Source organism: Macaca fascicularis, chromosome 3 (assembly GCF_037993035.2).
Source record: "Macaca fascicularis isolate 582-1 chromosome 3, T2T-MFA8v1.1".
NCBI classification, from domain to species: Eukaryota; Metazoa; Chordata; class Mammalia; order Primates; family Cercopithecidae; genus Macaca; species Macaca fascicularis.
This window is the reverse complement of record NC_088377.1, coordinates 1503500-1520324: the sequence shown is the minus strand read 5'-3', so window position 1 is coordinate 1520324 and position 16825 is coordinate 1503500. Positions and strand designations below refer to the sequence as shown.

Genomic DNA, 16825 nt, shown 5'->3' with positions numbered 1-16825 from the left:
GGCGCTGTGTGTAGGCCATGACTCCAGGCCACATCCTCCCTCCAGCCCACGAGGGTCCCTGGGATAAAGTCCAGAGGAGCCACAGGCAGCCCGGCCCATCACAGTGCCAGCCCTAGGCCTTGTTGCTATTTTTTTGTATTTTTTTGTGGTAAAAGAGACATAAAATGTACCATGTTAACTATTTTTAACTGCACACATCAATGGCATTAAGGACATTCACACTGTTGTACGGCCATCACCCCCATCATCTCCAGAACTCTTTCATCCTGCAAAACTGAAGCTCAGCACCCAGGACACACTCACCCCCAAACCCCCACATCCCCCTCCCAATCCCCCGCGCCCCCTCCCAATTCCCCGAAGCCCCCATCCCAATCCCCTGCGTCCCATCCCAGTTCCCCGCGTCCCGCCTCCCAATCCCCACGCCCTCCCTCCCGATTCCCCCGCGCCCCCTCCCGATCCCCCGCTCCCCCTCCCGATCCCCCGCGCCCCCTCCCGATCCCCCGCGCCCCCTCCCGATCCCCCGCGTCCCATCCCGATCCCCCGCGCCCCCTCCCGATCCCCCGCGCCCCCTCCCGATCCCCCGCGCCCCCTCCCGATCCCCCGCGTCCCCTCCCGATCCCCCGCGCCCCCTCCCGATCCCCCGCGCCCCCTCCCGATCCCCCGCGCCCCCTCCGAATCCCCCGCGTCCCCATCCCACTTTCCGGCGGGGTTTGGCCACCGCGGGGCCTCCAAGTGGAACCGCGCACAGTGGGCGTCCTCCTGTGCCTGGCCAGGTGCGCTCAGCATCGTGTCTCCGGGTCCCTGCACGGGGCAGCCGCGTGGGAACTTCCTTTGGGGCCGGCGATCCTCCCTGCGTGCGTCTCCACCTTTTCATTTTTCATTCACGGACGGACATTGGGACGTCTCCTTCCGCTTGGCTGTGGTGACTAAAGCCGCTGTGCTATCGTTTTTACTATCATTGCTATGAAAAGTTGACAAATGAACCTTCCTCTTACTGTCTGGGTTTTTCCCATTTTATCTGCTTTTAACTGTCCGGATTCATGGAGCTCCAGCAGCGGGCCCTGTTCTTGGCTTCAGTGGCGAGGCCCCTCGCCTTCTCCCCAGCAGCAGCCCCTTTGACGACGTCAGGACTTTCGGTCCATTCCCTGGGTCGATGTTTCCAGAACCCCGCGCCCAGTCCTGGGAGCACGTCTAGGTGATGTGGGGCCGCCTCGTGCGCTCCCGGGGGCCTCGGGTTTCCCGCACGCAGCGCGGGGAGCGGCCACCAGGGGGGCGAGCGGCGCCCGGAGCCTCCGCGGGTCCCAGCCCAGCAGCCTCACGGCGCAGGGGGCGGCGCTGCCGGAGCGGGTGGGGGTTGCAGGGGGCGGCAGGGGCAGCATGGCGGGGGGCAGCGGGGCGGGGGGCAGCGGGGCTGGGGGCAGCGGGGCGGGGGCAGCATGGCGGGGGGCAGCGGGGCAGCGGGGCGGGGGCAGCGGCGGTGTGGGGGGCTGGGGGCGGTTGTGGGGGCAAGGGGAACCGGCTTGGGTGGCGGCGCAGGTTGCAGGGAACGGAGGTGCAGGGGGCTGCGGCGGGGGCCGCGCGGCCTGCGTGGGGAGCGCCTGAGGCTGGCCCGGGGCCTGGAACCGCAGCCTCCGGTTCAGGGTGGTCTACACGCGAACGGCGGGCGTTGGCAGAAAGCGACACACGCAGAGTTTCGCGCGAGCCCGAGGGGCCCAGCTGCCGCCCTTGCGCGGTCCTGTAGGTGCCAGGAGGGGGTCGCGGACCTTGAGGCTGGATCCACGTGGTCCCCGCGGGCCCAGTGAGTGACATCACTGCGATGCTGCGCATGGACCAAGGTCTATACCCAGGAGATGGCCACGGTGTGCATGGATCAAGGTCTACACCCCGGGGATGGCCACGGTGTGCATGGATCAAGGTCTACACCCAGGAGGTGGCCACGGTGTGCATGGACCAAGGTCTGTGCCCGGGAGGTGGCCATGGTGCGCATGGACCAAGGGCTACACCAGGGAGGTGGCCACGGTGCGCATGGAGCAAGGTCTACGCCCGGGAGGTGGCCACGGGACAGACGCTCCCATGAGGTTTCCAGGAAGACCCCTGCCCTAACCCTCTGAAGGTCGGAGGTCACGGATCAAAGCCGAGAACAGAAGCTGGGGTGGGGCACACAGAGCTGGAAAGAGGGGCCTGAGCGTCGGGCGGCCACCAGCAGGGTCCCCTCCAGGCCACAAGGATGCTCCGGTCCCAGTCCCCAGAAGAGGGTAGCTCCAGTCACCAGGGGGGTGACCAGCAGAGGTCCTCATGGCCTGCGGTCAGGGGAGACCTGAGACTGCTAAGTTGAGCACAACAGCATCTCCACCACCCCCGCACACAGAAAGACCAGGCCGACCCAAGACTGCACGCTCAAGCTCTGGCTGCAGGGCAGCTGAGCCTGTGAGGGCCCAGGGTGGAAGCTGCTCTGAGCCAGGCCCCGGGTCAGCAGTCCCCCCCGCCGGCCCACTGCTCCCCACCAGTGCCGGGCTGTGGGCTTGGATTTTTGATGCTTCCAACTTTTAAAGAGAAGCTTGAAATCTGTAATTCTTATGTGAAACCCTGCCTTTCTTAACTAATTAAAGACTTAAAATTAGTTAAAATTAATTAAAATTGATTAAATTTGTACTAATTAAAGCTAACTGAATTCTTCTCAAAACACCGTGCAGATGCAACCAGCCAGAGACACACCCGTCTGCAGCCATGGCTTTAGGAGACACGGAGTCGGGGCCAGGGACGTGGCCGGAGCTGCCACAGACAGGACAGAACAGGACGTTGTCAAGGGCTCCATGGCTGATCTGTCTCTGTTGCACCAAAGTATTTTAAGTGTTCTCTCACGTCCCCTGGAAGATCTTGGATAGGGAGAGAGGCGGGGTGGAGGGTGGCGTGGGAGACCTGTGACCGGGGCTTCCTGGGGGCCCTGCACTGCAACCAGCCTGCATGTGTCTCCTGGGACAGTGTCTCAGAGGCCTGGCCACTCCGAAGGGCCTCTGGACACCTCATAGCCTTCCCAGGCTTCCCTGGCCTGGCTACTGCCCTGTTGCCGGGACTTGGGCACCAGCCACTGCCTCCCCACATGTCAGCTCCTTGCACAACAGCACCCACTGCATGGAGCTGCCCAGGACTCAGGAAGAACAGAGCTGGAGGCTGGGCCCTGGGGCTACTGGAGCCCTGGCAGCAGGAAGCGATTTGAGATAGAGAACCCGAGGCCAGGGCACTGGGGCTCAGAGAGCAGCCCCAGGAGACGGGTCTTCCCTATCAGTGGAGCCAGACCTTGGTCTTGTGACACGCTGGAGTCCCTGGCTTTGACCCCGTAGCCCCTGCCACATTCTCCTGAGGCTTCTCATCCACTCTGGGTGAATTAGATGCTGACCTGTGCCTCGTGGCCCCCGCCTGGCCCTGAACCCCGGGCCCTGCACACCTTGCTGGTAGCCTCTGCCACAGAGATGGGAGTGTCCACCTGGAGTGTCCCGCTTCAGTCACAGCCCTGGAGTGGTTCGTGGCCAGAGCAGAGAGGAGCGAGGGCTGGGGGTTTGTGCGGTGACCAAGACCAGGGTGCAGGGGCCCAAACCAAGGCCACTCACTGCCCTCAATTGAGCAGAAGGGATGTTCCGGGGAGCCTCAACCCTCCACCCCACTCAGACGGTGTGCCTCTCTTGAACCCTGCCCTGGGCTCTGGTGACCCTCAGGGATGCTAGTGAGGAGCTTGTCCTGGCTCAGACTGAGCCCTCTGCTCAACTAACAGCACAGATGCAGCACAGATGCAGCCCAGATGGCTGCGGAGAAGCGGGGTGTGGGGGTGGCCTTGCCCTCAGCACTCGGACTTGGCCTCCTGAGCCCAGTGGGGTGGGGAGTGTTAGTGCGATGCCCATACTTGCCTCCTGCGTCTCTGACAGAATCATTCCTTGGAGGGCATGACCAGGAGGCCACCTATTTTTAGGGTCGTGCCATCCAAGGCAGTCTGTGCCGAGTGGCTCCATATTCAGACAGCGGCGGTATCATCTCCAAGCCTGATCTCAGTGGTTAGCAAGTCCCATGCTGGTGAGAGACTGGAAGCGGCTTCTGAAAACCCTTTAGGGCTAAGGCTGTCTAGTCGGGCTCCACACGGCTGGTGACAGATCAGGCCAGACAAGTGCATGACACTCAGCATCCAAGACGACGGACTGAGACCCCCAAGCCCAGGTGGGCCACGGCTGGCTGGACCTCAGCTGGGACTCGGACGTGCTTGCTCTGCAGCCTGGCCCCAGGGTGTGGGCCTGCAGCTCTGGCTGCTGAGAAATCCTGAGTGAGCACTTCAGCCTTTGAAGGGGGAAGGATTTGCCCCATTGTCACTGCAGTGAGATCCCCTGAGAACCCAGGAAGGCAGTGGTGCCACAGAAGGGGTGCTGGCCGGCGAGTCCTGGGGATCCTCCCAGGGATGCAGATGGTGGGGCTGCTACCAGGCTGCAGAGGGTGTTTCTTCTTTGCATGTGGCCAGCGTGACTCAAGTTCAGCTCCAGAAATACATGTGTGAGAGGACTGCATTTGGTTTGAGCCAGGGCAGGCACAGGTAGGGAGCGGAGCTGCTACAGGAAGCCCTGAGGCCGGGAATCTGAGGGAGTCAGGGCAGGCTTGTTCCCAGGGCAGGACAGAGCACAGCCACCTGGTTGCTTGGAATAAGATGGAGAGCTGTGTTCCAATTTCTCAGCACACAAGAAAACACATTTCAGTTAAATTGAATTTCTTTTTTTTTTTTTTTTGAGACGGAGTCTCGCTCTGTCGCCCAGGCTGGAGTGCAGTGGCGCGATCTCGGCTCACTGCAAGCTCCGCCTCCCGGGTTCACGCCATTCTCCTGCCTCAGCCTCCCGAGTAGCTGGGACTACAGGCGCCCACAACCGCGCCCGGCTAATTTTTTGTATTTTTAGTAGAGACGGGGTTTCACCGTGGTCTCGATCTCCTGACCTTGTGATCCGCCCGCCTCGGCCTCCCAAAGTGCTGGGATTACAGGCGTGAGCCACCGCGCCCGGCCTTCTTTTTCTTTTTTTTTTTTTTTAGATGGAGTCTGGCTAGGTCTCCAGGCTGGAGTGCAATGGCGCGATCTCAGTTCACTGCAACCTCTGCCTCCAAGGTTCAAGCGATTCTCCTACCTCAGCATCCCAAGTAGCTGGGATTACAGGCGCCTGCCGCCACGCCTGGCTAATTTTTGTATTTTTAGTAGAGATGGAGTTTCACTATGTTGGCCAGGATGGTCTCGATCTCTTGACCTTGTGTTCCATCCATCTTGGCCATCCAAAGTGGTGGGATTCCAGGCGTGAGCCACCGTGCCTGGCCTAAGTTGAATTTTCATGTGGAAGTCAATAACTACATACATTTGGGGATGCCAGTAGCAGAAATCACAAAGGAAAAGACAGACGTACTTGCATCCAATCTAAAAACATCTTTAAGTCAAAAGGCACCATGAAGAACTGCCAGCCCCTCAGCTGTGTGGAAACGTCACAACATTGAGGTTGGGTGAGCGTCAGTGTCCTGGGTCCATCAGGCAATTGCCCCCGTCTGTGTATTTAGGTCGGTGAGGTGTCACCATGTACCAACAAGGAGACAAACACACACACTGAAAACGACCAGGGGTGTGGGCAAGTCCTCCCATGGGGACCAGCGGTAGGCAGGGTCCGCCGGAGACCACGGGAATGCCACGTCCTCCAGCTCCAACTTGCAAAGATTTGCTAAGATTTATATATTTTTTTCCAGTTGTTTTTCAGTCTTTATTTTATGGAGGCCCCTGAAGGTACTTGTGGATTCTGATTTGCAGCTCTGTCCAGGGAGCGTCCGGCCAAACGTGGAGCCCGGGGTGTGCCGATGGACCTCTGGACGTGGGGCCACACCTGCACACCCAGTTTTCTCACTGACTGTCTTGGAGGTGGTTCCACATCAGCACACACAGAGCTTCTGTGTTTCTCATTAACAGCAGTGAAGAACTAGTCACTCAAATGCCCATCATTCCCTCACACAGGGTATTTTTAACAGAAATTGCTAGACATGGAGTTTGCTGTCGAAATGGCCCCTGGTGTGACAAGCAGATTTATTTTCACTGTAACGTCCAGTTCTGGTGATGACGGGGGCAGACAGCCCTCCACATGGGCAGCGGGCCCAGGTAAACCTCAGGCAATCAGCCACAGCCCCAGAGACAGGATCCGCATGTGAACAGACCATCCACAGGGGCCCAAACGTCGGAAATGCAGCTTACTCTGCCAGAGGCAGCACGTCATACCCCCCGCTCCCAAAATGTAGAAAACTGGCTCGTGCCAGGTGTGGCCAGAACGTGGGCATAGGGGAGCCCTGGGGTCACCCGTGGAGCATAAACCGTGCAGCCTTCCTGGGGAACAGCCTGGCCCTGAGAGGTGGGAACGCCAGGGCACGGCAAGTCCTCTCCAGGACCCATCCAAGGACTCCTCCCATAGCCACACAGGGCCCACACTGGTACATGCCCACAGCTCGGTGAGGCCGGCAGGAGCAGGACACTCCATGTCCAGCACCTGGGGAGGGTCAGGCAAAGTGCACTGGGTGCCCAGCATGGCCCCCACAGGAGCTAATCCACCACGCGGCAAGTGGGGCCTTGGAGATGCCGTGTGGGAATGGGACGTGGCACTGGCACCCCCACTAGGGTGCCCACCATGGCCCCCACAGGAGCTAATCCGCCACGCAGCAGGGAGGGAACTTGGAGACACCATGTGGGAATGGGACGTGGCACTGGCACCCCCACTAGGGTGCCCACCATGGCCCCCACAGGAGCTAATCCGCCACGCAGCAGGGAGGGAACTTGGAGACACCATGTGGGAATGGGACGTGGCACTGGCACCCTGGTAGGAAGCGAAGTCAGAGTCCAAACAAAGAGACACACTCCTCCCGAACAGGAGGGAAGAGACAACACCAGCAAGGACAGCCGCCCACGCGGGGTAGGGGGAGGGGGTCAGGGTTGGGAATGAGGATCTGAGGGACCAAGAGGAGGAATGACAAAGGTGAGGGGCCTTGCGGAGTGGTGACAGCAGTGGCCAAGTGCCAACGAGGAGGACGAACCCAATGCTAGGCTGAGGTCAAACAGAGAAACAAGAAGAGCAGCACCCAGGCTTGGAGCTGAGAGATGCCCGAGCCCCGGAGAATCGGTGCTGTCCTCTGAGCTGGCCTCTCTGATCCTGCTTTCTCCCTGATAAAGAGGCGCTCTCGTGGCTGGCAGAGGGGATGCTGGTGGCCTGGCTCAGCCTCAGCTGCTGCTCTTACCACTGTTGTGGTCATTCCCTGCCCTTCTAAACAAAGCTGCTTGCCAGCCACCCATGTGCAAAGGAAGAAGGAAAGAACGGGAACAAACGACCGAGCCTAATCCACTTTCCCTGCCATGTGAACCACAGTATTTTCCACTACTGTGCACTTGGAGAGAGCAAATGTCACCGAGTCTTGTTGAGAAGATGAGAGAGGCAAGAGGTCTGAACAACACCCAGCTTGGGGCGAATGCTTTCAGACAAGCACGAGCAAAGTAAAACAGGAATGAGTAATGACCCTAAAAGATGCGCTAAAAATAATTGACAAAATATAAAATAAATATTTGAGTATTCTATTGCAATAATTTGCCATGCCATTCACTTGCAATAAATCAATCTCTGTCAAGTTAGAACAGTGTTGCCTTTGTCCTTCTTTTGAACCAGGATTACATATGGCAGGTCTGGGGCCCGGAGCACCTCCCAGTGTTCCCACTCCTGGCCTAGTGGGTTCCAGCTACAAGTGCTGGACTCTGCACTGGAAGTGAGGGTGAGGCTGGGTGCAGTGGCTCACGCCTATAATCCCAGCACGTTGGGAGGCTGAGGCGGGCAGATCACCTGAGGTCAGGAGTTCAAGACCAGCCTGGTCAACATGGTGAAACCCCATCTCTACTAAATATACAAAAATTAGCCAGGTGTGGTGGCATGCACCTGTAATCTCCGCTATTTGGGAGGCTGAGACAAGAGAATTGCTTGAACCTGGGAGGCGGAGATTGTAGTGAACCAAGATTGTGCCACTGCACTCCAGCCTGGGGGACACAGTGAGACTCCATCTCAAAAATAAATAAATAAATAAAAAATAGTAATAATAAAAAGTGAAGGTGGGAACCTGCACAGCAAAGAAAGATGACTTCCAGGCTGGGCGCAGTGGTTCACGCCTGTAATCGCAGCACTTTGAGAGGCCAAGGTGGGCGGACCACAAGGTCAGGAGATTGAGACCATCCCGTCCAACATGGTGAAACTCCGTCTCTACTAAAAATACAAAAATTAGCTGGACGTGGTGGTGGGTGCCTGTAATCCCAGCTCTTCAGGAGGCTGAGGCAGGAGAATCACTCGAACCCAGGAGGTGGAGGTTGCAGTAAGCCAAGATCACGCCACTGCACTCCAGTCTGGCAACAGATCAAGACTCCATCTCAAAAAAAAAAACGACTTCCAGAAATGCATGCACATCACACTGACACAACACCACACACATGCGCCATATCGGCATCGTAAAGGGAAACCCTCATGACTACTGAACATTTATGACGGTCTCCGGGAGGTTTTTCAAAAGGCCAAGTTCTGAAAACATCCACTTACAGCGCGTGGGGAAGCAGAACCTAGACTCTCTCTCCCCCATGAAACAACTGAAAAAACAGGCAAATACGTGAAGCAAAATGTTTTCAGACCCTGGTCTCCCGGCACTGTGGTGCAGTGCTCCCTGAGAGACACGAAACAAACAGGTTGAGACCTAGAGCTGCCAGAGCTCATGACAGGGAGAAAGTTTCCAGGACGCAGCACAGGGAAAAGGAATCCAGGCAGAACTGCAGTTTCCTACAGCTGAGGAAACAAAGCTGGGAGCCCGAGAGGCAAAGATGGCCAGAAATCACGGGACGGAGTCCCAGACGGTAAGGAGCTGTACTTACGGTAGATTCCAACAGTCCGTGGAAGATCCTCCTCCGGTATCTAGTTGTGAATGGATCAGAGAGGAAGGAGCTGAACTTACGGTAGATTCCAACAATCGTGGAAGATCCTCCTCTGGTAATCTAGGTGTGTACGGATCAGTGCAGGAGTGAGAGGCAAATACTCAAGGCCAGAGAAGGACCATCAGAAAGAAGCAGGAGTGACCCTTGGAGCTCATGCACAGCCAGGAATGCTGCCTGTTCCCGCCAGTCAGAGAGGAGATCTCATGGCCCATGGGACGTGGAGTGGAGCACTCACAAGACTTTGCCACAGTAGGGGAGATGAACTTGTTCTAGGCTAAAAACTGTTCTGACCTTGCATGAAAAGTTCAAAGCAAGTCTTGGAAGAAACAGACTGTTTCCATGTAACTTAATTGCATTCCAGAACAAAGCTCAAGAATATTTGTAGGAAGACAAAAATGTCAATTATTTAACAAAGTAAACTCATAATGTCTGGCATGCAATCAAAAATTAGTGGGCATGCAAAAAAATAATGATAAAAATAAAGAAAATGTAACCCAAAATGAGGATATAAATTAATCCATGGAAACAGATCTAGAAATGACAAAGAAGGTAGATTTAGTAGAAAAGGACATTAAAACAATTATTATAACTACATTTTTATGTTCAAAATGGCAAAGAAAAGAGTATTAGGAGGAGACACATTGAAGATTCAAAAAGAACACAAGTTAAACTTCTAGAGATGAAAACTACAATGTCTGAGGTGAAAAATACACTGGATGGGATCCCCGCAGATTAGACATTGAAGAAGAAAAGATGTGTGAACTTGAAGACACAGGAACAGCAAGAGAGACTGTACAAAATAAAACACACAGGAAAAAAAAAAGACTTAAAAAAGTGAGCAGAGCGTCAGTGAGCTACGGGACAACTTAAAGTGTCCTCATATGTGTGTAATGTTAGGACACATCAAGTTGTAAAACAAGGATTTGAACAAGGGAAAACCACAAATCCAAGAATCTCAATAAATCCCAAGCACAATACATATTAAGAAAACAACACCAAGTCACATTATAATCACACTGCTCAAAACTGGTGTTAAAGAAAAATTTCTTAAAACCAGCCAGAGGGAGAGAAAACTTCGCATACAAAGGAATGAAGATAAGGATAAGGATGGATTTCTGATTGGAAACAATGCGAGTGAGAACACCATGGAGCAACCTCTTTAAAGTACTAACAGCCGGCCGGGCGTGGTGGCTCACGCCTGTAATCCTAGCACCTTGGGAGGCCAAGACAGGCGGATCACGAGGTCAGGAAATCGAGACCATCCTGGCTAACACAGTGAAAACCCGTCTCTACTAAAAATACAAAAAAAAAAAACTAGCTGGGCAAGGTGGCGGCGCCTGTAGTCCCAGCTACTCCGGAGGCTGAGGCAGGAGAATGGTGTGAACCCGGGAGGCGGAGCTTGCAGTGAGCCCAGATCGCGCCACTGCACTCCAGCCTGGGCGACAGAGCGAGACTCCGTCTCAAAAATAAATAAATAAATAAATAAAATAAAGTACCAACAGCCAACAGATATATATACACACATACATACATATATATATATGTGTGTGTGTGTGTGTATATATATATATATATTTTCTCTCTCTCTTTTTTTTGAGACGGAATCTCACTCTGTCACCCAGGCTGGAGTGCAGTGGTGTGATCTCGGCTCACTGCAAGCTGCCCCTCCCAGGTTCGAGCAATTCTCCTGCCTCAGCCTCCCAAGTAGCTGGGACTACAGGCATGCGCCACCACGCCCGGCTAATTTTCGTGTTTTTAGTAGAGATGGGGTTTCACCATGTTAGCCAAGATGGTCTCGATCGATATCTTGACTTTGTGATCCACTCACCTCAGCCTCCCAATGTGCTGGGATTACAGGCGTGAGCCACCGTGCCTGCCCGAAAATACCAAGATTTTTAAAAAGTGTTCGAATTTTATTACCTGAGAAAAACATCTTTTAAAAATGAAGGTGAAATAGATTTTTTTCGGCATCCAAAGACTGAAAGATTTCATCAACAGTAGACAAATGTCATATGACATGTTAAAGGCAGTCCTCAGACAGAAGGACAATCTGAATCTAGAAAAAGGAATAAAAAGTATTGGAAATGGAAAACGTGGACAAATATTAAAAACTTACTTTTAAAATCTCATTAAAAGATAACCAACTGCTAAGGCCAGGCGCGGTGGCTCAAGCTTGTAATCCCAGCACTTTGGGAGGCCGAGATGGGCGGATCACGAGGTTAGGAGATCGAGACCATCCTGGCGAACACGGTGAAACCCCGTCTCTACTAAAAAAAATACAAAAAACTAGCCGGGCGAGGTGGTGGGCGCCTGTAGTCCCAGCTACACAGGAGGCTGAGGCAGGAGAATGGCGTAAACCCGGGAGGCGGAGCTTGCAGTGAGCTGAGATCCGGCCACTGCGCTCCAGCCCCGGCGACAGAGCGAGACTCCGTCTCAAAAAAAAAAAAAAAAGATAACCAACTGCTTAAAATGAAAAGAAAAAACCTAATGATGTATTGTGAGGTTTAAAAATGTGTGACTTTGGCCAGGTACAGTGTCTCACGCCTGTAATCCCAGCACTTTGGGATGAGATGGGCGGATTGCTTGAGCTCAGGAGTTTAAGACCAGCCTGAGAAACATAGTGAAACCCCATCTCTATAAAAAATACAAACAATTAGCTGGGCATGGTGGCACGTGCCATAGTTCCCACTACTCGGGAGGTTGAGGTGGGAGGATCTTCTGTGCCCAAGAGGTCAGGGTGGCAATGAGGCATGATCATGCCATTGCACTCCACACTCCAGCCTGGATGACAGAGTAAGAAAGACCCTGTCTCAGAAAAAAAAAAAAAGTGTGTGAGGTTTAAAAATGTTTGACAACAGCACTAAAGCTGTGAGAGGGAATGGAAATATGCTATTTTAATGTCACATTACTGTATAAGTTAAAGATGTATATTATTTATCTTAAAGCTACACATAAAAGAAAAAAGAATTTTACCTAATAAGCCAACAAAGAAGATAAATGGGACTAAAAACACAATGCAAAAGAAGGCAGAAAAAAGAAAAAATAACAGATGGAACAAATATAAGAATAGTAAGATAATAGATTTAAACCCAATCATATTCGTAATCACAATTATGTTCTAATGGCCTGAACATTTCAAATGGGGCAGAAATTATATGATTAGATAAAGCCAGACTCAACTTTATGTTGCTGACAGGGAAAAACACTTTAAATGTAAATATACAAATTGGTTTAAAATCAAAGGATGGAAAAATATATAGCATTACACTATTCAAAAGATGGCCGGAGTGGCTATTACAATATCAAAGTAGATATCAGATAAGGAACATTGTAAGAAATAAAGAGGATTATAATAATAAAGGGATCAATTCATCAAGAGATCTTAACAACCCTAACCATGTACGCACCTAATAATAAAGCTTCGAAATACATGAAGGAGAAACAGCTAGGACATAAGGAGAAGCAGACAAACCAGCAATTATAGTCAGAGATTTCAAAACCCCATTTCAGTAACTGATAGAACAAATTGACAGACAACTTAGTAAAGGCAGACAAGACTTGAAGGATACAATCAGCCAAATTAATATTTATCGAACATGTCACCCAACAACAGGAGAATACACATTCTTCTCATCTGTAACAAACAATTTACCAAAATAGGCCGTATTCTGGGTCACAAAACAATTCCCAGCTGGGCGCGGTGGCTCACACCTGTAGTCCCAGAACTTTGGGAGGCTAAGGCAGGCGGATCACAAGGTCAGGAGATGGAGACCATCCTGGCTAACATGGTGAAGCCCTATCTCTCCTAAAAAAAAAAAAAGCAAAAAAATTTAGCCAGGGCATGGTGGCGGGTGCCTGTAGTCCCAGCTACTCAGGAGGCTGAGGCAGGAGAATGGCATGAATTCAGGAGGCGGAGCTTGCAGTGAACCAATATCGTACCACTGCCCTCCAGCCTGGGCCACAGAGCAAGACTCCATCTCAAAAAAAAAAAAATTTTCCAATAAATTTGAAGGATTCACTGCACCAGGGTATGTTCTTTGACCCATCAGAAATATATCAGGTATTAATAATACAAAGATTTCTCAATAATCTCCAAATATTTAGAAATTGAAAACAGATATCTGAATAACCCACCAGTCAAAGAAATGATGAACAAGGAAATCAGAAAGTATTTTAAACTGGTTGAAGATGAAAACACAATTTGAGATTCTTTTTCTGCTTTCTCTGGTTTTAACTGAGCATCTTACATGGTTCCATATACATTCCATCTTACATGTTTCTTTTCTTTGCATATCAATTTTTATTAAAAATTTTAAGTTGTTTTCCTAGAGTTTGCAATATACACTTATAACTCATCTAAATCCACCGTCAAATAATGCTATGTTGCTCCAGGTACAAGTATCCTGTAACAGAATATTCCCAATCCTCTCCCATCCCTTACCACATTGCTGTCATTGGTTTTACTTATCTCCTATATGCTATAATCACCCAATATCATTATTATTACTTTTAATAAATAGCTGTATTTTAGATAAACTAAGAATAAGGGGGGGAGGATTTTATATTTATTCATTCTCAAACACTTAGTTTCTTTATGTAGATTCAAGTTTCTGAGCTATATAATTTCCTTCTTCCTAAGGAACTTCTACTATTTCTGGCAGAGCACGTCTGCTGGTGATTCTCTCCATTTTCATTTGTCTGAGAACATGTTTATTTTTCCCTTACACTGAAGAATAATTTTACTGGATATAGAACTCGAAGTTGGTGGGATTCTCAACACTTTTTTTTTTTTTGAGACGGAGTCTCGCTCTGTCACCCAGGCTGGAGTGCAGTGGCACCATCTCAGCTCACTGCAAGCTCCGCCTCCTGGGTTCACACCATTCTCCTGCCTCAGCCTCCTGAGTAGCTAGGATTACAGGCGCCCTCCACCACACCCAGCCAATTTTTTTGTATTTTTAGTAGAGACAGGGTTTCACCGTGTTAGCCAGGATGGTCTCAATCTCCTGACCTCCTGATCCGCCCACCTCACCCTCCCAAAGTGCTGGGATTATGGGTGTGAGCCACCACGCCCGGCCTTTTCAACACTTTAAATATTTCGCCCTGCTCTGTCCTTGGTTAAATGTAGATACAAAAATTCTCAACTAAAATGTTAGCAAATTATGCCCAAAAACATATAAAAAAGAAACTCCATTGTGACCTATTGGTGTTTATGCCAAGCATGTAAGGTTGGTTTAGCAATGGAAAATCAATCAATGGAATTCACCACAATAAACATAAAGAAAAACCATATGTTCAATAGATACAGAAACACATTCCTGATAAATCTTTTTTTTTTTTTTTTGACACAAAGTCTCGCTCTGTCACCCAGGCTGGAGTGCAGTGGCCGGATCTCAGCTCACCGCAAGCTCCACCTCCCGGGTTCACGCCATTCTCCTGCCTCAACCTCCTGAGTAGCTGGGACTACAGGCGCCCGCCACCACGCCCGGCTAGTTTTTTGTAGTTTTTAGTAGAGACGGGGTTTCATTGTGTTAGCCAGGATGGTCTTGATCTCCTGACCTCGTGATCCGCCCGTCTCGGCCTCCCAAAGTGCTGGGATTACAGGCTTGAGCCACCGCACCCAGCCCTTGATAAATCTTAAAAGCATAAGACAGTGAAAGAAGTCAGGCAGAAAACACTACACACTATATAACCCCAATGACATGACATTCTGGAGAAGGCACAGTCATTGTGCTGGCAAAACGATCAGTGGTGAAGAGTTTGTGGGAAGGGCTGGAGGACTGAATAGCTAAAGCACAGGAGATTATTTAGGGCAGTTAAAGTATTCTGTATGATAGTGTATTGGTGGATATGTGATATTCCAAACTTATCAAAAACCTGTGAAACTTTATAGTACAAAGAATACATCTCATTGTATGCAAATTTAAAAATCATTTAGGAAGCTCAGGGACCTCAGGATGGAATCCAGAATGTGACAAAACCATCTAACTGTATTATAAATGCATGAAACATCCTCACTGAAGGGAGTAGGGGGAAAGCAGTGACCTAATTCAGGATGAGTGGAGTCTGTGAGACTACAGGCAAAGGAACAGTACATAAGCACTGGACTCTAGCTGACAAAGCTGTCTCCCACTGAGGTGTGAGTTAACAGTTCCGACACCACCATAATATTGTCCTAGTCCGTTTTCTGTTGCTATAACTGAATGCCCAAGACTAGGTACTTTTCAAAGAAATCTATTTCTTACCATTCTGGAAGTTGGGAGTTCCAACGTCAGAGAGCTGCATCTGGTCAGGGCCTTCTTGCTAGTGGAGACTCTCTGGAGAGTCCCAGGTGGCACAGGGCATCAGATGGTAAGGGTGCTTACAAGAGATGGCCAGACTCGCTTCTCCAACAGACCCATTCTCGTGAGAACTAACCCACTCCCTGCATAACCCATTCATCCATGAATTGATTAATCCAATCAACTCTCAAAGGTCCTGCCTCTCAACACTGCTTCACTGGGGGTCAAGTTTCAACACAGGAACTTTTGGGGAACACATTCACACCACAGCACACGTATACTGAAATTGAACAATTAAATACATGGATAGCAGATGGTAGGAGACAGGTTTCTCACTATTAGGAGGTTACAGAAGCAAGAGGCAGCTGGGATGATCCACATGGTGCTAGATTTGAGTTGGAGACATTGGTATGAACTGATGTTTAGCCCAGTATAGATTTCGATGGTTACCCGGAGAAGTGTTTTAGATATGCATATACACATGGGTTAACACCTGCATATATATTTTCTTCTCTGTGAGCTGAGAGGGTTTAGCAGCAACAACACCCCACTGGCTATAAGCACATCTCATGCTCAGATCTTGGTTTTCAATACCCTTCTTCAGTGAAAGGAACCAGGGTTCCTTGGAGAACTGTTGGATTCCAGAGCTGGGGCCAGTAATATACAAGATGAGACTTCTTTTTTTTTTTTTTTTTTTTTTTTTTGAGACGGAGTCTTGCTCTGTCACCCAGGCTGGAGTGCAGTGGCCGGATCTCAGCTCACTGCAAGCTCCGCCTCCCGGGTTTACGCCGTTCTCCTGCCTCAGCCTCCCGAGTAGCTGGGACTACAGGCGCCCGCCACCTCGCCCGGCTAGTTTTTTTGTATTTTTTAGTAGAGACGGGGTTTCACCGTGTTAGCCGGGATCGTCTCTCGATCTCCTGGCCTCGTGATCCGCCCGTCTCGGCCTCCCAAAGTGCTGGGATTACAGGCTTGAGCCACTGCGCCCGGCCAAGATGAGACTTCTAGTAAGACCTCTAGCATCTTCTAGTAAAAGGTAGTAGTAAGATGCCAAAACAAACCTCACACTGACGGGCCGTGTCAAAGGGCTACAGGAGTTGACTGGAACAGCTCCTAACGGGCAATGCTGGAACAGTGTGAGCAACAAAATCAAGAAATGTTATTGCAACATGACCCAAGTGTAAATACCCACAAATCCATGCCAATCTAAACAAAGGATGCCATAATATACCACAAAGAAATGAAGAAGAGACTAATCTGTGTGGAGGAATTACAAATAATTTACATAGACACTCTGCCTCAAAAGGGGGTAATTCCCCAGTCCTTGCGTGCAGGATGGGCACAGCCACTTCCCTCCAAGAGGATTGTTCTGGAAGGGGAAAGGACACGGTCAGCAAGGACATGGGTGAACTGTCTCAGCCAGGTGATGAAAGTCCTCATAAATGGTGACAATCATGTTGGTCATATGGATCCTTGACATGATTGGCTGAAAATGGCAGGTTACCTCAATGGTCTTCTTCCAAAACCCCGTAATCCCAGATTAATCATGAGA

At 50.8% G+C, this 16825-nt stretch overlaps 1 protein-coding gene across 3 annotated transcripts in view; it reads right to left on the bottom strand.

Annotated features, from left to right (window-relative positions):
• The window catches only part of SLC19A1 (solute carrier family 19 member 1), a 48257-nt gene extending 39087 nt beyond the window's left edge, over positions 1-9170 (bottom strand). For 2 of the 3 annotated variants that reach the window (XM_015446744.4, XM_065541268.2), the window contains exon 1: positions 8939-9170. The gene's annotated coding sequence lies outside the window, so the exon portion shown is untranslated. The remainder of the gene's footprint in view (positions 1-8938) is intronic. The other variant, XM_065541267.2, reaches the window with a different exon arrangement.
• Positions 9171-16825: the final 7655 nt, after the last annotated feature.